This window comes from Cherax quadricarinatus, chromosome 67, assembly GCF_038502225.1.
Source record: "Cherax quadricarinatus isolate ZL_2023a chromosome 67, ASM3850222v1, whole genome shotgun sequence".
In the NCBI taxonomy this organism is placed as follows: domain Eukaryota; kingdom Metazoa; phylum Arthropoda; class Malacostraca; order Decapoda; family Parastacidae; genus Cherax; species Cherax quadricarinatus.
Window position 1 is genome coordinate 17,923,907 of NC_091358.1, and position 23,899 is coordinate 17,947,805.

General features: G+C 40.4%; 1 long non-coding RNA gene across 2 annotated transcripts in view; it reads left to right on the forward strand.

Moving 5' to 3' along the window:
* The window catches only part of LOC128699670 (uncharacterized), a 282,611-nt gene that overhangs the window by 39,447 nt on the left and 219,265 nt on the right, over positions 1-23,899 (forward strand). The window lies entirely within an intron of this gene.

The window sequence follows — 23,899 nt, forward strand, 5'->3', positions numbered from 1 at the left end:
ATGGTGTACAACTCACTAGCACCAGTACCATGGTGTACAACTCACTAGCACCAGTACCATGGTGTACAACTCACTAGCACCAGTACCATGGTGTACAACTCACTAGCACCAGTACCATGGTGTACAACTCACTAGCACCAGTACCATGGTGTACAACTCACTAGCACCAGAACCATGGTGTACAACTCACTAGCACCAGTACCATGGTGTACAACTCACTAGCACCAGTACCATGGTGTACAACTCACTAGCACCAGTACCATGGTGTACAACTCACTAGCACCAGTACCATGGTGTACAACTCACTAGCACCAGTACCATGGTGTACAACTCACTAGCACCAGTACCATGGTGTACAACTCACTAGCACCAGAACCATGGTGTACAACTCACTAGCACCAGTACCATGGTGTACAACTCACTAGCACCAGTACCATGGTGTACAACTCACTAGCACCAGTACCATGGTGTACAACTCACTAGCACCAGTACCATGGTGTACAACTCACTAGCACCAGTACCATGGTGTACAACTCACTAGCACCAGTACCATGGTGTACAACTCACTAGCACCAGTACCATGGTGTACAACTCACTAGCACCAGTACCATGGTGTACAACTCACTAGCACCAGTACCATGGTGTACAACTCACTAGCACCAGTACAATGGTGTACAACTCACTAGCACATGTACCATGATGTACAACTCACTAGCACAAGTGCAATGGTGTACAACTCACTAGCACCAGTGCCATGGTGTACAACTCACTAGCACCAGTGCCATGGTGTACAACTCACTAGCACCAGTGCCATGGTGTACATCTCACTAGCACCAGTGCCATGGTGTACAACTCACTAGCACCAGTGCCATGGTGTACAACTCACTAGCACCAGTACCATGGTGTACAACTCACTAGCACCAGTGCCATGGTGTACAACTCACTAGCACCAGTGCCATGGTGTACAACTCACTAGCACCAGTGCCATGGTGTACAACTCACTAGCACAAGTACCATGGTGTACAATTCACTAGCACCAGTACCATGGTGCACAACTCACTTGCACCAGTACCATGGTGTACAACTCACTAGCACCAGTACCATGGTGTACAACTCACTAGCACCAGTACCATGGTGTACAACTCACTAGCACCAGTACCATGGTGTACATCTCACTAGCACCAGTGCCATGGTGTACAACTCACTAGCACCAGTACCATGGTGTACAACTCACTAGCACCAGTACCATGGTGTACAACTCACTAGCACCAGTACCATGGTGTACAACTCACTAGCACCAGTACCATGGTGTACAACTCACTAGCACCAGTACCATGGTGTACAACTCACTAGCACCAGTACCATGGTGTACAACTCACTAGCACCAGTACCACGGTGTATAACTAACTAGCACCAGTACCACGGTGTACAACTCACTAGCACCAGTACCATGGTGTACAACTCACTAGCACCAGTACCATGGTGTACAACTCACTAGCACCAGTACCATGATGTACATCTCACTAGCACCAGTACCATGGTGTACAACTCACTAGCACCAGTACCATGATGTACAACTCACTAGCACCAGTACCATGGTGTACAACTCACTAGCACCAGTACCATGGTGTACAATTCACTAGCACCAGTACCATGGTGTACAATTCACTAGCACCAGTACCATGGTGTACAATTCACTAGCACCAGTACCATGGTGTACAACTCACTAGCACCAGTACCATGGTGTACAATTCACTAGCACCAGTACCATGGTGTACAATTCACTAGCACCAGTACCATGGTGTACAACTCACTAGCAAGCTACACATAGTTCACACAGTACATGTTTATGTAGATAACCTCTAATCAAACACGATCCACACAACACAATGTGTAGGTACAAACTATCACAGACAAACAACATACAGCTTTAGCCTACATTTAAGTTAGCGAAGCTGAGCAAACACTAATTTTATTTAACAGTTAGAATATAGAAGTAATCCTCTCCCTCAGACTGCGTTCTAACAGTCAACAAACATTAAACACCAATAATGTGCAGACATATATTAAGAGATACTTATTATTGAATCAATTTTCCTTTACTGGACTTACCCTCATGCTGGTGAAAGGCTAAATGTCTACAATTTCCCAGGCACTGTGACCCTTACCGGTTTCAAATTCAAATTCAAAGTTTATTCTCTATAAGGATTACAATGCTGAGTTTACAGAAATTTGGTTATTGTTTGGTTTACATGTAGTAAAATTGTGATTACAGAGTGTACCACTAGAACGGTTAGCATGGCTAGGCATTTCGGGCATACTTAGTTTTATTCTTAATTAACACATACCGTTAAAATGAAAATTCCCTAAAAATTGGGATAATGTTTCCCATCAAATTATAAAATTAAGTTACTGTAAGATAAATATAATGTACCTCAATCAAATGAAAAGAAAAATCATACAGAACTCTGCCGGGAGTTGAGCCCGAGTCTGTTTCTGTAATGGCAGCAGTGTTGACCACTCCACCACAGAGGCGTAGTTACGAGAGATGTAGCAGGGTTATATAAGTAGTGTTGGTAATGTAATAACTGTACTAGAGAGCCCGTTCTTCTAGCTCTGTTGGCACTAACGTTGACGGTCTAATGACCAGTGTTTCTGTCCCTGCTGATGATAACGTTATTGTAGGGTGAGAGGTGAGTCATATTTATTTGTAGGAAGTCAGGTGTAGGAAGTACAGTAGCAAGCCAGCCCACCCCACCCACACGTAATTTAAACAAACAGACGAACGTGTCTGGTTTTGGTTCTTAGGTTTGTATTATACCATGATAATAATAATAATAATAATAATAATAATAATAATAATTATAATAATGTCTTTATTTACTAGAAGTGCATATACAAGGTATACAGGCCTAGCTGAAAACAATGGCGTACTATTATATAGAAAGCCCCTTGTTATGCTCAGCATTTCGGGCAAATCAGGTCAGTCCCAGGATGCGACCCACACCAGTCGACTAACACCCAGGTACCCATTTTACTGGTGGGGAACATAGACAACAGGAGTAAAGAAACACGCCTAGTGTTTCTTCTCTGGCTGGGAATCGAACTCAGGCCCTTACCGTGTGACGCGAGAGCGTTAGCCACCATAATACAAACAATAGAATAAATGAGGAACACTCCCATTCTCATGTAACGCCATTTATTGAAGATATGACGCTCTAAGTGAGGGCATACGAAAGGAATAAATTTCTAGTTACCCACAGTAATATTATAGAATACACATTTTCTCTGATGTTAGACTAGAGAAAATGTTATTCTCGCCGTCACTCCTACAAGTCATCTGGCTACCGTATCTTATATTTATGTTAATAATTTATTCTACTATGGGGTGTATTTATCATGTTTATATGTTATGTAGCATGTTTATCATATAATTTGTAAAGAAAATATCGTAGATGGATTAATGGAACTGTCTTTATTAATGTAATATACGACATTTAATGCGAGATTATTATTATTAATATGGCGTCAAGAGTTGAGAAACTCTTAGTGATTCTTTTGTGCACCTGAATGCCAGCACAGTGTGTAAGTATATTTTGGTACCCGTACACATAGGTATAATTATCAGAGTACATATAAAATATGCAATAACTTCAAAACATATAAGAGAGAGATGTGCTCACGGAGAATGTGTATTGCAAGTTTTGGTCATAATTTGAAATCGCCATGTTAGAGGAACGTCATAAGGCGAATCGCCGTAAAGTGGGGCCCTACACTGAGTGTGTGTTAGTTGTGTGTGTGTTGTGTGTGTGTGTGTGTGTGTGTGTGTGTGTGTGTGTGTGTGTGTGTGTGTGTGTGTGTGTGTGTGTGTGTGTGTGTGTGTGTGTGTACTTACCTATATGTGATTGCAGGGGTCGAGTCATAGCTCCTAGCCCTGCCTCTTCACTGGTCGATACTAATTCACTCTCTCCCTGCTCCAAGATATTTGTCATACCTCTTCTTAAAGCTATTTATGGATCTTGCTTCCACTACTTCACTCTCCAGATTATTCCAGTTCCTGACAACTCTAAGAATAAAGAAATACTTCCTAACATCCCTATGACTCATCTGGGTTTTCAGTTTCCAATTGTGTCCCCGTGTTTCTGTATCCATCTGTGTGTGTGTGTTTGTGTGTATTATACAGTAGGGCCCCAATTATATGGCAGGTTAGGTTTCAGGCTACCGCCATAGAGTGGAAATTGCAGTAAAGTGGAATGCCCCTTTTCCACTTATAAATGCATATAAATACTTGATAACACGTTTACACTAATACATATTAAGTTAGCAATAGAACTATGCATTAAAAAACAATAAAAATATAAAATACACATATAGTACACTCATTACCTTAAAATATTTGTAGTCTTAACGTAGGCTGAGATGAGTAGTATTGTAAGAAATCAGGTGTGGTAGATATGGTAACCAGCCAGGCCAACCCACTCACACATAATGCCTACGACATTTAAAGTGTCCCAGAGCGATGAAATGCATAAACAGTTAACTCATTACTTACCTTAAAATATTTGTAGTCTTAATGTAGGGGAAGAGGTGAGTAAAAGATAAAACAATTAAACGAGAGAGAGAGAAAGAGGATGAGTAAATGGGGGATGACAGAGACTCGAAGTAATAATAAGAATCTTTATTTTACTACAAGTACATGTACATGGTATACAGGCTTGGCTGACATCAGTCGTAGGTGGTATCACACTTGCGTAACTCTTGGGCATAACCTACTTCCACATTGGACAAGTGTGATACCACCTACGACTGCTGCACCTCTCCTGCCTACAGTATATAAGCCACTTCTTCGCACATATACTGTACTCTGTTCAAGACTGATGGACTGATCACATCGACTCAAGGCTGAGGGACTGATTACCTCAAACTCCTCCTGTTCTTTACCATTCTCCTTTGCATTGACGATGATGAATGTAACTGTAGCTACAGGTAGACTAAGATTTAGATGATATACAAGGAAAATAGAAGCATCAAGTAAGAGAGAGGTGAAGGTGTAAAAACTAAACTAGGAGGCAGTTAGGGTGCACAATAATATGAGTGCATAGTTTTATATAAAGTAAGTTCAAACTTTCGAAGAGTGGGGGATTGCATGTTGTCTAGCTCAGGAATGGGGATGATTATCCACACAGCAGCTTTTTGTTGGGTTATTAATGGTTTAAGGTGATTGGTCGTGGTACATCTCCAAGCACAAATACAATAGGTGAGATAAGGGTAGATTAGAGAGTGGTATAGTGTAAGTAGTGCCGTTTGAGGTACATAGTACTGTATCTTGGAGATGCCTACTGTTTTGGATACTTTCTTATATACGTATATATTGGCTGTGGGTCTGAAATTTAACATTGCAGTCAAGGTGAGGACCTAAAAGTTTACCCTCAGTGTGTCTTGTAATGGGGAAACCATTACTCAATATGCTAAGTTGGATATTTAGAGCTCCAAGCACAAATACAATAGGTGAGATAAGGGTAGATTAGAGAGTGGTATAGTGTAAGTAGTGCCGTTTGAGGTACATAGTACTGTATCTTGGAGATGCCTACTGTTTTGGATACTTTCTTATATACGTATATATTGGCTGTGGGTCTGAAATTTAACATTGCAGTCAAGGTGAGGACCTAAAAGTTTACCCTCAGTGTGTCTTGTAATGGGGAAACCATTACTCAATATGCTAAGTTGGATATTTAGAGCTCTGTTTCCAAACAGTATGCAGTATGTTTGATCTATATTGAGAGTGAGTTTGTCATCTACAGATATTTTAAGTAACTCGTGATTAACAGTGTCTTTAAGCATAGTCGGGTTTGAGTGGGAGAAGATGTAAGTAGTGTCATCTGTGAATAGTTGAAATGCATTGGGAAGGTCACTGATGTAAATGAGGAAGAGTAGCGGGCCAAGGACACTACCTTGTGGCACTCCAACAACTACAGCCTGAGTTGTTGAGGTAACGCCATTTGTGCAGATATACTGGTGTCTATTGCTAAGATAAGATTTTAGGTATTTATGTGAATGTCCTCTGACCTCTTAACGTTCTAAGATGTAAGAGATTGTGATTCACTATCTCAGATGCTTTCCGAAAGTCTATGAAGTGCCCCAGAGAAAATCAAAGACCACAATGGAAATCAAGGACCCAATGGAAATCAAGGACCCAATGGAAATCAAGGACCCAATGGAAATTAAGGACCCAAATTAATTCAAGGACCCGTTGGAAATCAAGAGCCCAAATTGAATTCAAGGACCCCAATGGAAATAAGTCACTTGTCTGACTTTTTTGGGTTATCCTAGGTAATTTACACACATTTCTTCTTCTTTCAACAAACCAGCCGTATCCCACCGAGGCAGGGTGCCCCAAAAAGAAAAACTAAAGATTGTCTCCTTAACTTTAGTAATATACACAGGAGAAGGGGGTTAATAGCCACCTGCTCCCGGCATTTTAATCTCCTCTTACGACACGCATTGCTTACAGAGGAAAAATTCTGTTCCACTTCACCATGTAGATACATGTTACAACTAATTATAAACTTTTTATTACTGTTTAATGTATACAATCATTAGTGCAGTAAGGTAGGTGTTATTGATATATCTAGTTTTAATAGTTCTTTATATTTCAATGCTACTATATCACTATATGTTTATTAGTATCTACAATCTACTGGAACAATATACACTTATGCAATTATTGTGCAACCCCAGCCCTATTACATATATTAACATTACCCTTTATCACCTTCTGCAACTCATAAACATTTAAATATTTTCCAGTCAACCTTAAATGCTTAATGCTGAAATCGGCCCTGAACTGATTCTACATAAACTAAATCCCAGCCAACATTTAACAGAAAGCTACTGCCTATATTACATAACAACAGAAGCCAGTACTGTCCTCAGCAATGCCAGAAACATTATAATTTTGAATTGCAGTATTAGATCCCTCAGTAAACACTATGATGACCTGGCACTCATAGATTCATTAGAGAGAACCTCCTTCTGTATTATTCTTACTGAAACCTGGCTTAATTAAGCAAGACACAATAAACATTTACACACTACCATGATATACAGCAATCCACAACTGACTTCACCAGTCCAATACAAAGCAGAGGGTGTAAAGAGAGGAGGAGTTTGAGGTAATCAGTCCCTCAGCCTGGAGTCGATGTGTTCAGTCCATCAATCTTGTAGAATGTACAGCATAGGGCAGTAGACGTGGCTTATATACTGTAGTCAGGTGAGGTGAAGCAGGAGGAGGCGGGGTCATAGTTGTACCATCCACTAGTCGAAGTAGGTCTCCGTCCAAAGATTGGACAAGTGTTGAAGAATTCTTTGTAACAAGATCCCATGATGCTGCAGTGTCTGACAGTTGTGATAAATGGTTTGAAAAACCGACAAGTTGTAGATTGAGACACTGGGAATCTTTATTCAGGAAACGTTTCGCCACACAGTGGCTTCGCTTTGTATTGGACTGATGAAGCCACTGTGTGGCGAAACGTTTCCTGAATAAAGATTCCCATATGTTGCATAAGTGTCTCAATCTTCAACTTGTCGGTTTTTCAAACCATTTATCACAATCCACAACTGCAGGCCAGAACAAATTGGGGAATTTCTTGCCATCTATTATTGTAATGAACTATCATGTAGCAACACTATATCTTTCAATGATGAATATGGTGAGTATATATTTGCAAACTTCTCTGAAAAAAATTTTAAAAACCCTATAGCAATTGGGGCAATATACAGGATGCCTCATACTAATATCCCAGCCTTTAGTGATAAACTAAAAACACTGATTACAGATACATGTACACAAATGAATAAGTACAGGTCGGCCATCACTAATCCAGCATCAACAGGGCCTGTAGGGTGCCAAATTAGTGACTTTGCCGGATTACAGAGTTGTATGGTCAGAAAACACACAATTTAACGGCGATATTTACACATCGGCGATTTCACCCAATTTACGCCCTATTTTTGGCCCATTCCATTGTTCCAGTCTACCAAACTCATAGCTGTTTCGTTAGTATTCTTTCTATTCTGTCGACTGAGTACAAGAAACCGCCCATTCACCAATATTGTATTGTGTACCATTCTTGTACAACTTGTCAGACACAGCAACATCATGGAATTTTGGGTCAGAGGACATCTCGACAACCTTTTTCACTTCTAATAACCCGTCCCTTGTGTATGACCTACTTCCACTAGAGAATCCCGCCTACCAGTGACAATGTCTTCGTCTGCTACCCGTCCCCTTTTCACCTGACGCTAGTATGTAAGCGCCATCCTTCATGCCTGTACTCCAGATTCTTGACGACTACGGTGCTCTTCACACCAACTCCAAGGCTGACAGATAACAAGATAAACGACTTCTTCTCAAACACAGGATCAAATTTCGCCAGTAAACTACCAATTACCAATGCCCGACTTAATGATTATCTAGATAGAAACTTCCCAACATCCCTCTACCTTACACCAACAGAGCCCACTGAGGGTACCATGATTATTAACTTTCTAAGGAAACAAATCAGGAAATGTAACCCAAGTGCCACCACCACTGTACAACGAGCAGCTCACATCCTTACACCCACCATTGCATTACTTTCTAACAAATCACTAGAAACTAACACTTTCCCGGCATCACTCAAAATAGCAAGGATAACACCAGTACACAAAGGTGGTGACCCGACAGATGTAAACAATTATAGGCCAATATCAAACTTGCCTTTACTTTCTAAAATCTTCGAGAATCTCATACACTAAAGACTATACTCCTTCATAACATAACAAAACATTCTCAACCCCTGCCAGTCTGGCTTCAGGAGAAACAAAAGCACAAATGACGCAATAATAAAAATGCTAGACCTACTTTACACAGTACTTGAAAAAAAAACGAATACCCGCTTAGACTCTTTATCTTAAGAAATATTTTGATACAGTCGACAACATCACCCTACTCCTCAAGCTTTATTATTATGGTATAAAAGGCCACGCACTTGCATAATACAAAGCAATACGTTTCGATCAATGACACAACCTCCTCAGCAAGACCCCTGGATACTGGTGTACCATAGGGTTGCGCCCTTGGTCCCCTCCTTTTTCTTTTATACATCAACAACCTTCCAAGCGTATCTCAACAACTTACGCCTAATCTCTTTGCTAACGACATGACTTTTGTCATCTCTCACACTAATCTAGCCTCACTCAATACTATTGTTAATGAAAACCTCACAAAAATAGTAACCTGGATGACTGTCAATAAACTTATGCTGAATATAGACGAAACCTTGTATATTATGTTTGAGCAAGTGAAGTCTAATTAAACATTATGGTTAACAACATCCTTATTGCTAAACATAATGAGGGTAAATTCCTGGGACTACACCTTGACATCAACCTGAAATTCAACACCCATATCCAACACAAAACAAAATGCATCTAAAACAGTTGGCATCCTTTCAAAGACACGTTACTATGTACCACAAACAGCACCACTTACACTATACCCCTACCTCACCTACGCAATTTGTGCCTGTGGCTCCACAGCGACAAATTACCTAAAGCCAGTAATAACCTACCAAAGAGCTGCAGTGAGAATAATCAAACAATCCACAGCTACACAACAAAAACTTTAAGCCTACTCACTATACAAAACATCCACTTGTACTACTGTGCAAACTACATTTACAGAACAGTCAATTCCAATATAAATCCTGACCTGAAGCCCATTGTTGACAGTTGTAATAGGAACCATTGACACAATACTAGACACAAAAATCTGACATTCCCCGGGTTAGGTTAAATCTTTTAAGACTCAATGTACATGAAAGGACCCAAAATCTGGAACACTCTGCCTGAAATCTCCAGAACCACGCGCTCAGCTACCATTTTTAAAACCACAGTTAGAAAACACCTTAACTTTTTCCAGCCCATCATAAATATGTAAAAAACTATATGGGCATTTGCTCAATATTATGAACATAGGTAAATCATTATAATCAATATATACTTACTCAATATCTGTAATCATCTCAAAAGTAATTTCATTGTATTCATCTAAGGTTAATAATCGAAACTGAAATTCTTCTCTACCAAACTTATTAAAGCCATATAGCATGAGCTAATAGCATATTAAATTTTCTTGTTTTCATTGTAACTCACCTAATGATCATATGTACAATTCTGCACTGTTATTGTCTTATTAATCTTAAGTTAGTCTTAAGCTTGTCCGAAATCCTCTGCATATAAAGGGGCTTTTGGCATGTACACCCTTGTACAGACATGTATCATTCTAAAATATTTTTTTAACACATCAGCCGTCTCCCACCAAGGCAAGGAGACCCGACAAAGGAACACTTTCATCATCATTCACTCCATCACTGTCTTGCCAGAGGCACACTTACATTATAGTTATAAAACTGCAACAGTAATACTCCTTCAGAGTGTAGACACTGTAATTCCCATCTCCAGTACTCAAGTTCGGCCTGCCGGTTTCCCTGAATCCCTTCATAAATGTCTCCATTTGCTCCTATCTAACATGCTCACGCATGCTTGCTGGAAGTCAAAGCCCCTCGCACACAAAACCTCCTTTATCCCCTCCCTCTCTTTCAATCAGCCTCAATCTCCCTCCCTCTCAATCAACCAATTGGTTGATTGAAAGAGATTGATAAAGTTGTGAATGAAACTAAGTTGAATGTCCTAGCTCTAAGCGAAACAAAGCTGAAGGGGGTAGATGAGTTTTAGTGGGGAGAAATAAATGGGATTCAGTCAGGGGTATCTGAGAGAGAGCTAAGGAAGGGGTAGCAATAATGTTGAAGGATCAGTTATGGAAGGAAAAGAAGGAATATAAATGTATAAATGCAAGGATTATGTGAATTAAAATAAGAGTCGGATGCGAAAAGTGGGTCATAATAAGTGTGTATGCACCTGGAGAAGAGAGGAGTGTAGAGGAGAGAGAGATATTTTGGGAGATGTTAAGCGAGTATGTAGGAACTCTTGAACCAAGTGAAAGAGTAATTGTGGTAGGGGACCTAAATGCTAAAGTAGGAGAAACATTTAACGATGGTGTGGTAGGTAAGTTTGGGGTGCCAGGCGTAAATAATAATGGGGAGTCTTTGATTGAACTTTGTATAGAAAGGGGTTTGGTTATAGGTAATGCATACTTAAGAAAAAGAAGATAAATAAATATACAAGATATGACGTAGGGCGTAATGACAGTAGTTTGTTGGACTACGTATTGGTAGATAAGACTGTTGAGTAGACTTCAGGATGTACATGTTTATAGAGGGGCCACAGATATATCAGATCACTTTTTAGTTGAAGCTACAGTGACAGTAAAAGGTAGATGGGATACAAGGAAAATGGAAGCAGCAAGTAAGAGAGAGAGATGAAGGTTTATAAGCTAAAGTGGGAGGGAGTGAGGGAGGGTAAGATATAAACAACTATTGGAGGATAGATGGGCTAGTGAGAGTATAGGCAATGGGGCTGAAGATGTATGGGGTAGGTTTAAGAATGGTGGAATGATGATGTGAAGAGAGAAAAAATTAGTATATAATAGGTTTTCACAAAATAGAAGTAATGCAAGGAGAGAGAAGTATATGGAGAGAAAAGAGAGCTTAAGTAGTGAAGCAATGTAAAAAAGAGAGAAAATGATAGTGGGTGAGATGATATCAACAAATTTTCTTAAAAATATGAAAAGGCTATAGAGTGAGATTAATAGGCTGAGGAAGCCTAGGGAACGAATGGATTTGATAGTTAAAAATAGGAGAGGAGAGTTACTAAATGGAGAGTTAGAGGTATCGAGAAGATGGAGGGAATATTTTGAAGAATTGTTAAATGTTGATGAAAATAGGGAAGCTGTGATTTCGTGTACAGGGCAAGGAGGAATAACATCTTGTAGGAGTGAGGAAGAGCCAGTTGTGAGCGTGGTGGAGTGGAAGTTCGTGAGGCAGTGGATATAATGAAATAGGGTAAGACAGCTGGGATTGATGAGATAAATGTTGTAAGCAAATGGGATATAGTTTTGCAGTGGTTGGTGCTTTTATTTAATAAATATATGGAAGAGGGTAAGGTATCTAGGGATTGGCACGTGCATAGTTCCTTTGTATAAAGGCAAACAGGACAAAAGAGAGTGCAAAAATGATAAGCCAATAAGTCTTTTGAATATATCTGGTAAAGTGTTATTATTAAAAGAGTTAAGAGTAAGACGGAGAGTAGGATAGCAGATGAACAAGGATAAGAGTAAAGAGGTTTTTGTAGGATTTATGGATAGGGTGGATAGGGGGGCAATGTGGCAGATGTTGCAAGTGTATGGTGTAGGAGGAAGGTTATTGAAAGCGGTGAAGAGTTTTTACGAGGATAATGAGGCTAAAGTTAGAGTATGTAGGAGAGAGGGAGATTATTTCCCAGGAAAAGTAGGCCTTAGACAAGGATGTGTGATGTCACCGTGGTTGTTTAATATAATTATAGATGGGGTTGTAAGATAAGCGAATGCTCGGGTGTTGGCAATAAGTTAAGGTTAAAAAATAAAGAATCTAACACAAAGTGCTGGCTATCACAGTTGCTCCATGCTGATGACACTGCTTTTGGGAAATTCTGAAGCGAAGTTGCAGAGGTTAGTGGATGAGTTTGGTAGGGTATGTAAAAGATGAAAATGAAAATCAAATGTAGGAAAGAGTAAGGCGATGATAACAAAAAAAATTAGGTAACGAAAGACTGGATGTTAGACTGGAGGGAGAGAGTATGGAGGAGGTGAATGTATTCAGATATTTAGGAGTGAACGTGTCAGCAGATGGGTCAAAGAAAGATGAGGTGAATCATAGAATTGGCGAGGGAAGAAAGGTGAGTGGTGTACTGAGGAGTCTGTGGAGACATAGGAACTTTGTCCTTGGAAGCAAAGAGGGGAATGTATGAGAGTATAGTTATACCAACACTCCTATATGGGTGTGAAGCATGGGTGATGAATGTTGCAGTGAGGAGAAGGCTGGAAGCAGTGGAGATGTCATGTCTGAGGGCAATGTGTGGTGTGAATATAATGCAGAGAATTCGTAGTTTGGAAATTAGGAGGAAGTGCAGGATTACCAAAACTGTTATCCAGAGGGCTGAGGAGGGGCTGTTGAGTTGGTTCGGAGAAGTATAGAGGATGGAGCAAAATGGAAGGACTTCGAGAGTGCATAAATCTGTAGTGGAGAGAAGGCGAGACTGTGGTTGCCCTAAGGAAGGTTGGAAGGAGGGGGTAAAGGAGGTTTTGTGTGCGAGGGGCTTGGACTTCTAGCAAGCATGTGTGAGCGTGTTAGATAGGAGCGAATGGAGACAAATGGTTTCTAGGATTTGACGTGCTGTTGGAGTGTGAACAAGGTAACATTTATGAAGGGATTCAGTACAGTACCGGCACTCTGAAAGTTGGGTGTTAATATTGCAGTTTTTTAACTGTAGTATAAGTGCGACCCTGGCAAGACAGTGATGGAGTGAATGATTGTGAAAGTTTCTCTTTTTCGGGTCACCCCACCTTGGTGGGACATGGCGATGCGTTATTAATAAAAAAAAACTAGGCATAGTTACAAATTTGACATTATGGCAAATAAAAGTTTCATACATAAAATTTAAATAAGGGAATTGTTTTTTGAGAATGCAAAGAATTAGATAAATTTACATTAGTTCCCATTAATACAGAAAGAAAATTAGTTTTCTTTATTTTTTATTGCCCGTTTTCTACTTTTATATTGGGTGACTTAAAAAGAAGTAGATTTTCAATGCTTTTGTGTCTTATAAGATATTCGTTATACACAAAACGAATGTACGAGTGTATAGTTTATTTTCGTATCAGCGTTCTGGTAAAATTACATTTAATAATATAAAGAGAAACGTAGGCCAGATTATTATTATTATTAGATGACAAAGCCTGTCCTGGCATGAGCCAGTTGAGGAGGAGCTAAAAGATGCATACTGAATGAAGCTACAGAAAGAGAGGCAAGGAAGGTTCCTTGATGTTGGTGAGGGGCTCTTGATTTAGGCAATTGGATCTGTGCTCCAGTTCCCCGAATTAAGCCGGAATGCCTTCCATATCCCCCCCCCCCAACAGGCGCTGTATAATCCTCCGGGTTTAGCGCTTCCCCCTTGATTATAATAAGCTACAGAAAGAGAGGAGAGTGATTTATTGTATAGCTAACAACCGTCTACCTACCACTTTAATTAAGCTGACTCTCTTTAATGTTAACGTAAACAACAACTCTGGTTACTACGTTCCTATATTTAGTTTTATTGTAACTGAATTTTTACAGTTGAGTTAGTAAGTAATTAAGTAAGTTTATTTAGGTATAACAGTTACATAGATTATCATGCATAACAACATATGTGTAGAGAACCTGGGATAACACAAAAAAGTCAGAGTGACATATTTCCACTGGGGTCCTTGTGATAATTATTATTTGTATTTAAAAGTTAAAAACATGTGAGTATCTTAACTATGTAATAACAGTTAGTTAAAGAAGATATACTAAGGGAGAGATTAAAAATAGTTAATTTCATACAAGAAATCACTCCTCCCTTTCTGTAGCATTATTCATGAATGATGAGGTACATGTTGGCTCTCTTCTTGAACTGGCTCGTGCTCTCTTCTTGAACTGGCTCGTGCTTTCTTGAACTGGCTCGTGCTCTCTTGAACTGGCTCGTGCTCTCTTCTTGAACTGGCTCGTGCTCTCTTCTTGAACTGGCTCGTGCTCTCTTCTTGAACTGGCTCATGCTCTCTTCTTGAACTGGCTCGTGCTCTCTTCTTGAACTGGCTCGTGCTCTCTTCTTGAACTGGCTCGTGCTCTCTTCTTGAACTGGCTCGTGCTGTGACAGGCTTTTTTATCTGCAGGCAGTCTATTCCATTCTTTTATTGCTGAATAGAAAAATGACGTTGAAGCCTGACCACTGACTCTAGGTACTGCAAAATTGTTCTCCCTTTCCTTAGTTCTGCAATTTCATTTATTCTCGGCCTTAGCTATTTTAACTTGTAGAAATAATCTTTATTTCTACAAGTACATGAGTGAATGATTTTTAAAGAGGTGAGCCGGTAAGCCAGTGGAAGGCTTCGGTTAAATGACCAAGAGCTTCGGCTGTGGGTTCATCATATGACAGACCTGCGTCAGGTAATCAAACTTATTACCATATTTAGAGGAATCAGGGCTTATAACTCGGCCTGTTTTTAGTATCTAACGTAGAGAATTAAGATATCATTTATTATCATATAACAATTATCATATAACAATTAGCCATTATTACCCGAGACTATTCTCAGTGTCATTACACATCCATTATCACCGATGTCACAAGACATTCTTCCAATAATAAGCACAAAGTACATTGTCATGACCCTCCCCTCTCCGTGTCACACGACACTACCTTTCTCTCAGTGTCACATGACACTGCATTCTTCCCGTGTCAGACGACAATACCTTATCTCCGTGTCACGACACTCCTTCTCCGTGTCACACGACACTACATTTTCTTCGTGGACACTCCTTCTCCGTGCTACACTACACTACCTTTTCTCCTTGTCACATGACACTACCATCTCTCCGTGTCACACGATACTACCATCTTTCAGTGTCACACGACACTACCTTATCTTCGTGTCACGACACACCTTCTCCTTGTCACGACACTCCTTCTCCTTGTCACGACACTCCTTCTCCGTGTCACACGACACTACCTTTTCTCCGTGTCACACGACACTACCTTTTCACAGGTTTACACGACACTACTACTCTGTCACACGACTCTGTGTCACATTGTCACCTGTATTCCTTATCACCAACACACTATTCTTACACATACTACTGAAAACACACGACACCGTCACTAAACCTATTTTTTTAAGTGTCACGCGACACTTTATTCACAATATTAACGTCTCTCCATGTCACACGACACTCCCTTTCTCCGTAACACACGACACTACTGTGTCACACGACACTACTATGTCACAGGACACTACCTTTCTCCGTGTCACAAGACACTACCTTCTCTGTGTTACACACGTCGTGGGATGAGGCCATCAAGTAAACTTACCCAGCAGGATACTAAGTCCGGGCGGTGTACGCCATCAAGCCAGCTTCCGCTGATGTAAGTCATCGTAAAGCCAGTAGAAAACATCGTAGCCAGCAGTAAACTAAGTCCAGCCGACGTAAGCCATCAGGTAGAACTAAGGCCGTCAGGCCATCAGGTGAACTGAAGCTGTCAAGTGATCTGAGTGAGCCTGTCTGGTGAACTGAGGCCATCAGGTGAACTAGTGAACTGAGAGAGCCTGAGCAGCACCCATGTGGTCAAACCACCTCTCCTGAACATACAACATATATGTTACGTATAGTACATGTTACTCCCTACCTCATAATAATATAATCAAATATAATATACACAGTATTATATACCTTTTGTCCTGTTCAGGGTACACAACTCCCCAACCACAAGATAACCGGTATACTTTCTTCTGGAAAACAATATTGCTTATGAGACAAAATACTCCCGAACAAAATGCTCCCAGATCGAATCCCTCAGGACAAACTCCTCCCGGTCAGGCCCCCATATATTACAAATTACATTCTGGTAATCAAGCTTATTACCGTATCTTTCTAACATAGAGAATTAAGATATCATTTATTATCATATAATAATTAGCCTATTACCAGAATTGTAATAAGAATATAATCATTCAGGAGTACAAAACACATACTAACTTTTAAAATCTTTACTAGTAAATTGTTTAGCATAAATGTTTAGCATAAAATAAGAGTCTTACACTTCTCTTTGGTACATAATATTAATTACAAAGAAACATCTATTATTACCCGAGACTATTCTCAGTGTCGTTACACATACATTATCACCCATGTCACAAGACATTCTTCCAATAATAAGCACAAAGTACATTGTCACGACCCTACCTTCCCCTTGTCACACGGCACTAGCTTTCTCTGTGTCACATGACACTGCCTTCTTCCCGTGTCACACAACACTACCTCATATCCGTGTCACCACACACCTCCGTGTCACACGACACTACCTTTCTTTCTTGTCACATGACACTCCCATCTCTCCATGCCACACGACACTACCTTTTCACAGGGTTACACAACACTGCTTCTCTCAATGTCACACGACTCTGTGTCACACCGTCACCCGTATTCCTTATCACCGACATTTTCTTCTCACATATACTACCGAAAATACAAGACACAGTCACTAAACCTATCTTCTTTCAGTGTCACACGACACTTCCGTCACAAAATTACTGTCTATCCGTGTCACGGCACTACCTTTCTCCGTGTCACACGACACTTCCGTCACAAAATTACTGTCTATCCGTGTCACGGCACTACCTTTCTCCGTGTCACACGACACTACCTTTCTCCGTGTCACACGACACTACCTTTCTCCGTGTCACACGACACTACCTTTCTCCGTGTCACACGGCACTACCTTTCTCCATGTCACACGACACTACCTTTCTCCGTGTCACACGACACTACCTTTCTCCGTGTCACACGACACTACCTTTCTCCGTGTCACACGACACTACCTTTCTCCGTGTCACACGACTACCTTGTCTCAGTGCTACACACGTCGTGGGATGAGGCCAACAAGTAAGCTTAGCCAGCAGGAAACCAAATCCAGCCGATGTAAGCCATCAGGTAGAACTGAGTGAAGCCGTCAGGGCATCAGGTGAACTCAGTGAGGCCGTCAGGTGAACTGAGGCTGTCAAGTGATCTGAGTCAGCCTGTCTGGTGAACTGAGGCCATCAGGTGAACTGAGTGAGCCCGAGCAGCACCCAGGTGGTCAAACCACCTCTCCTGAACATACAACATACATGTTACATATAGTACATGTTACACCCTACCTCATAATAATATAATCAAATATAATATACACAGTATTATATACCTTTTGTCTTCTTCAGGATACACAACACTGACAAATATTGTACCTAATTACAAGTACATATATACAACTTACACCTAGCTGTCATCAGTAGCATCCTACATAGAAAACCCCTGGTTATGCAGAGCATTTTGAGCAGTTAAGTTAATTTTGTCCCCAGGATGAGATTCACACCAGTTTGTTAACACCCTGGTACATACTTACTGCTAGGTGAATAGAGATAGCAGGTATCTTGTTGAAACACACCCCAATGTTTCCAACCGTCCTGGGGGTCTAACCATGGATCTCAGCGTGAGCTGAGTGCGCTACCAACCGAGTTAAGGGATCCAAATGGAAATAAGTCATTTTGGGTAACTTTTTTTTTTGGGGGGGAGGGCCGGTTATTCTAGGTAATGTACACTACGTATGATAATTGAACTTAGTGAACATGTGCTTAAATAAACTTACTTATATGAATAAGTAAATAAAAAAGAAAACTTATTGAGGCACAAATACTAATAAGTACAATTATCATACATAGTGTAAATTTCCTAGGATAGCCCGATAAAGTCAGACAAAATGGCTTCTTTCCAAGGAACATGCAAAGTGCAGTGTTTCTCTTGTGCCTGGAATCAACTCACAACTTGTAGGGAAAAGGAATAATATACATTTTTATCAACTTATTAAAAGATCATGTATTGATAAAGTTATAAGGGAATTGATGTAGAAAAATGGAGGAAAGAACATAAAACTATGTGAGGCTTTCACCGATGATTGATTAATGAAATGGTTTAAAAAACCGACAAACTGAAGAATGAGAGACTTGTGCTACATTTGGGAATCCCATGAATAATGTTGCACAAGTGTCTCATTCTTCAAGAATGATTAATCATTGATTCATGTACTGTTTACAAACAGTAACATTCGAACTGTTTCTTAAGAGGATTGGTTGTAGAGACACAACTGTTTCTCTCCACGTCAGTTCGGGTACACAAGGGACCGTTCTGCTATCGATCCTATTATTCGGCTCGATTTCTTCTATAGTTAACATTCTTGCACCAATTATTCTAAGCTGATCCTCTCTTTAATGTTTACTTTATTCCTATTGTATCTCCTTTTATTGTAACTGATTTTCACGCAGTTGACTCCTACTGTAACTTACTGCTGGGCTTTAAATAATAAGATAATACAATACACAAATAACCCGCACATAAAAGAGAGAAGCTTACGACGACGTTTCGGTCCGACTTGGACCATTGACAAAGTCACACTCAGTGTGACTTTGTCACACTGTCACACTCAGTGTGACACACTCAGTGTGACTTTGTCAATGGTCCAAGTCGGACCGAAACGTCGTCGTAAGCTTCTCTCTTTTATGTGCGGGTTATTTGTGTATCGTTCCAGTCACGGTATTGTGCCTTTTTGTTATTTAAGATAATACAATAACAGGGTTATCCTGTAGTTTCATTCACTACAAACTTTTTAGCTCTTAAACTATGTATGATAACTGTATTTATGTGTACATGTACCTAAATAAACATATCTGCAGTCGTAAATGCCGTTTCTGAAGCTTAGTTTATAATGGTAGTCTTTTTTGACTTGGAGAAGGCATATGAGACAACATGGTATTACCATATCTTGTATCCCAGAAGGACAACAAGTCTTAAAGTCTTTATGACAGACTTATCCTTTTGTGTTAATGTTGTGGTTTCCTTTCCGCTTTTGCCCAAACAGAGGGAATTCCACGGGGATGAATTCTTAGCATTACTTTGCTTTCATTGGCTGTTAATGCTTCTTTGAGTCAGTGGTCTAAATACACAGTGTGACTTTGTAAATGGTCCAAGTCGGACCGAAACGTCGTCGTAAGCTTCTCTCTTTTATGTGCGGGTTATTTGTGCATCGTTCCAGTCACGGTATTGTGCCTTTTTTTGTTATTTATTAGTGGTCTAAATATATGGATGATTTTGTCATTGTTTATGCTGACAAAAATACCCAACATTGGCATCTAAATGGGCTTCCTCGTATGGTTTCAGATTTTCAGTTTCTGAAGAACTCTATTGTATTTACTAGGAGCCCTGTTACTCTCCATTTCAGATTTTCACATTATGGCTCCCCATCCCAGTCTGCCACAGTCAAATTTCTATTTTTCTTCTTTGAAAGTAGAGAGTCGTGGACATCACATGTAACATCCCTCAAGGCGACGTGTCTCAGCAAACTGAATGAACTAAAAATAATTCGCATTACTTAGAATGATGATAGGCATGTTCTTCGAGAGCCTTAGATTTCTTTAAACTTGACAATGGTTATAAATGACCATAATTTTTTAAAAGGGGTGGACCGGTAAGCCAGCGGAAGGCCTCGGTCAGATGACCAAAAGCTCCAAAGGCGGGTCATCATCTGACGAAGACCCGCGTCAGGAAACATTTGTCCTGTTTCCTGACGAACCTTACCTAACCTAACCTTTAAACTTGATTAAAGAAATCAGGTGTATTCCTCTTGCTTCAAAGGCAGCTAGCTCTCTCCAGTCTTGATGTCTTCCATCATCAGGAACTGTCTCTTTGTCTTGGTGCCTTCTGCTCGTTTCCAGTTGAGAACCTGTAAGTGGAGTCTAATCTTCCTTGCAAAACCATCGAAATACTGTCGACGACAGTTCTTTCCTGCGATTTCATGACCTTAATGACATTCGTAACGCTGACGCCCTGCATCACTGAAGTTCCGTATCTCTCCCTTTTAACCTTAATCATAATGCTTTAATTATCTTTCCCAATCTACCTGCCTTTTCTGCTCACCTTGTCAATTTCTTTTCCATTCCTCCCCGGGAGGTACCGATGACACAAGTCTGCCCTACCTTCTCTCCCCTTCCAAAATTTCAAATCTTGGGTGAGAACATGCACTCACTCTTACTTAACCACTCTCGTTACTGCAGTGTATACTGACAGTTCTAAAATCTTTGATAGTGCAGGATTTGCAGATGTTTTTTTCCTGATTATATAAAATAGGGACGCTTATCTGTTTGTCTAGTATTTTTACAGTAGAATTATGTGCACTTCTTGTGGCCATCCAAGACTGACGTTACCTTTCTTCCTCTTTTTTTTATAGATTTTTTCTCTCAGAGTGCAGTGCAAGCTATTAAGATTTTTAAATCCTCACACCCTATCGTGAACATCGAAATGGTGTTAATTAGTTCAGTTAGTTCCAGACTTTGGAACAGAACTTCTCCAGGGTGAGGGACTGACAACCTCAAATCTACGACTTCAAGGGTGATGGACTGATTGCATCGTCTTCAAATCTCTACTGTTCCTGCCTACTTTCTGTACTCGACTGAAGAAGCCTACTGTGTAGGCGAAACGTTTCGAATTAAAGATACCTAACTGTTGCATATGTGTCTTACCTAACACACACGCTATCGTCCTGGCTTTGTCATTTCTTCAGCAGAGATAAAGACATAGTCATGTTTTGGGTTTCTGGTCATTTTGATGTTTAGGGCAACGAACCTGCGTATTCTTGCTCACTTTCTGCAGCCCAGAACTTGTCTATTTCGGACACGGATTTTCCCTTTTCAGACTAATTTTCAGTTTCGTTTAAGATTATTTGGGATTGAAGGCAACGTCGTTGGTCGAGGTTACAGGACAAGTTATTCTTGAATGCGTCGTAGCTGAGATCTTGGTGGACTTCTTTTCATCACTGTCGTCTTCGAGAATCACTTCTTGTATGTTTACAAATTGGTCACAAATAACTGACATAGAGTTATTACATGGATAGGCGACCGGTGTCTTTCTTTGCACTGTGTAATGAATAATCAAAATTCCAACACCTTTCACACTGTTGTCTCACTTAAAAGATAGCTTGTCGAATTGATTTTTGATGTGTTGTCCAGTGGTTGGACATTGTCACGTTACCTGAAGACCATATTTCAGAGTCTTCGAGTTTTTTTGTATTCTTTCGTATCGAAATGAATTCATTATGTCATAGAAAAGCTTTCTTTGCTAGTTCCTTTGTTTCTCTGTTGTACTGCTACTTTTAGTTGTCAGCAACAATTAGCCTTGTAACCCATGAAGAATGAACAGCTTTTGTGACTAATAATAATAAAAATAATAATAATAATGAGCCTGAAATCTAAACAAAAGCCAATATACTCCAATGCTTAAGGGATCTCTTATAGCATATCTTATTAAACAGTCTATTTCTTTGGTTTTGTCTATCAGATTTTTAGGATTCTGCCACTGAAGTGGCTATTTTATTGTGCAGCCAATATCCATCCTATGTACGCTACCGCAAGAACATATGGATACACAAATGTCCTAGGTACCAACTGCTGGTAGTATCACTACTGGTAGTGTCACTACTGGTAGTGTCACTACTGGTAGTGTCACTACTGGTAGTGTCACTACTGGTAGTGTCACTACTGGTAGTGTCACTACTGGTAGTATCACTACTAGTAGTGTCACTGTTGGTAGTGTCACTGCTGGTAATGTCACTGCTGGTAGTGTCACTGCTGGTAGTGTCACTGCTGGTAGTGTCACTTCTGGTAGTGTCACTGCTGGTAGTGTCACTACTGGTAGTGTCACTACTGGTAGTGTCACTGCTGGTAGTGTCACTGCTGGTAGTGTCACTACTGGTAGTGTCACTACTGGTAGTGTCACTACTGGTAGTGTCACTACTGGTAGTGTCACTACTGGCAGTATCACTACTAGTGTCACTACTAGTAATGTCACTACTGGTAGTGTCACTACTGGTAGTGTCACTACTGGTAGTGTCACTACTGGTAGTGTCACTACTGGTAGTGTCACTACTGGTAGTGTCACTACTGGTAGTATCACTGCTGGTAGTGTCACAATTGGTAGTATCACTACTGGTAGTGTCACAACTGGTAGTATCACTACTGGTAGTGTCACTACTGGTAGTATCACTACTTGTAGTGTCACAATTGGTACTATCACTACTGGTAGTGTCACAACTGGCATTGTCACTACTGTTAGTGCTACTACTGGTAGAATAACTACTGGCAGTGTCACTACTGGTAGTATAACTACTGGCAGTGTCACTACTGGTAGTATAACTACTGGCAGTGTCACTACTGGCAGTGTCACTACTGGCAGTGTCACTACTGGCAGTGCCACTACTGGTAGTGCCACTACTGGTAGTGCCACTACTGGTAGTGCCACTACTGGTAGTGTTACTACTGGTAGTGTTACTACTGGTAGTGTTACTACTGGTAGTGTCACTACTGGTAGTGTTACTACTGGTAGTGTTACTACTGGTAGTGTTACTACTACTGGTAGTGTTACTACTACTGGTAGTGTCGCTACGGGTAGTGTCACTACTGGTAGTATCATTACTGGGAGTACCAATACTAGTAGTGTCACTACTGGTAGTGTCACTACTGGTAGTGTCACTACTAGTAGTGTCACTACTGGTAGTGTCACTACTGGTAGTGTCACTACTGGTAGTGTCACTACTGGTAGTGTCACTACTGGTAGTGTCACTACTGGTAGTTTCACTACTGGTAGTGTCACTACTGGTAGTTTCACTACTGGTAGTTTCACTACTGGTAGTGTCACTACTGGTAGTGTCACTACTGGTAGTGTCACTACTGGTAGTGTCACTACTGGTAGTGTCACTACTGGTAGTTTCACTACTGGTAGTGTCACTACTGGTAGTGTCACTATTGTTAGTGTCAATACTGGTAGTATCACTACTGTTAATGTCACAACTGGTAGTGTCACTAATGGTGACACTACTGGTAGTGTCACTACTGGTAGTTTCACTACTGGTAGTGTCACTACTGGTAGTGTCACTACTGGTAGTGTCACTACTGGTAGTGTCACTACTGGTAGTTTCACTACTGGTAGTGTCACTACTGGTAGTGTCACTACTGGTAGTTTCACTACTGGTAGTGTCACTACTGGTAGTTTCATTACTGTTAGTGTCACTATTGTTAGTGTCAATACTGGTAGTATCACTACTG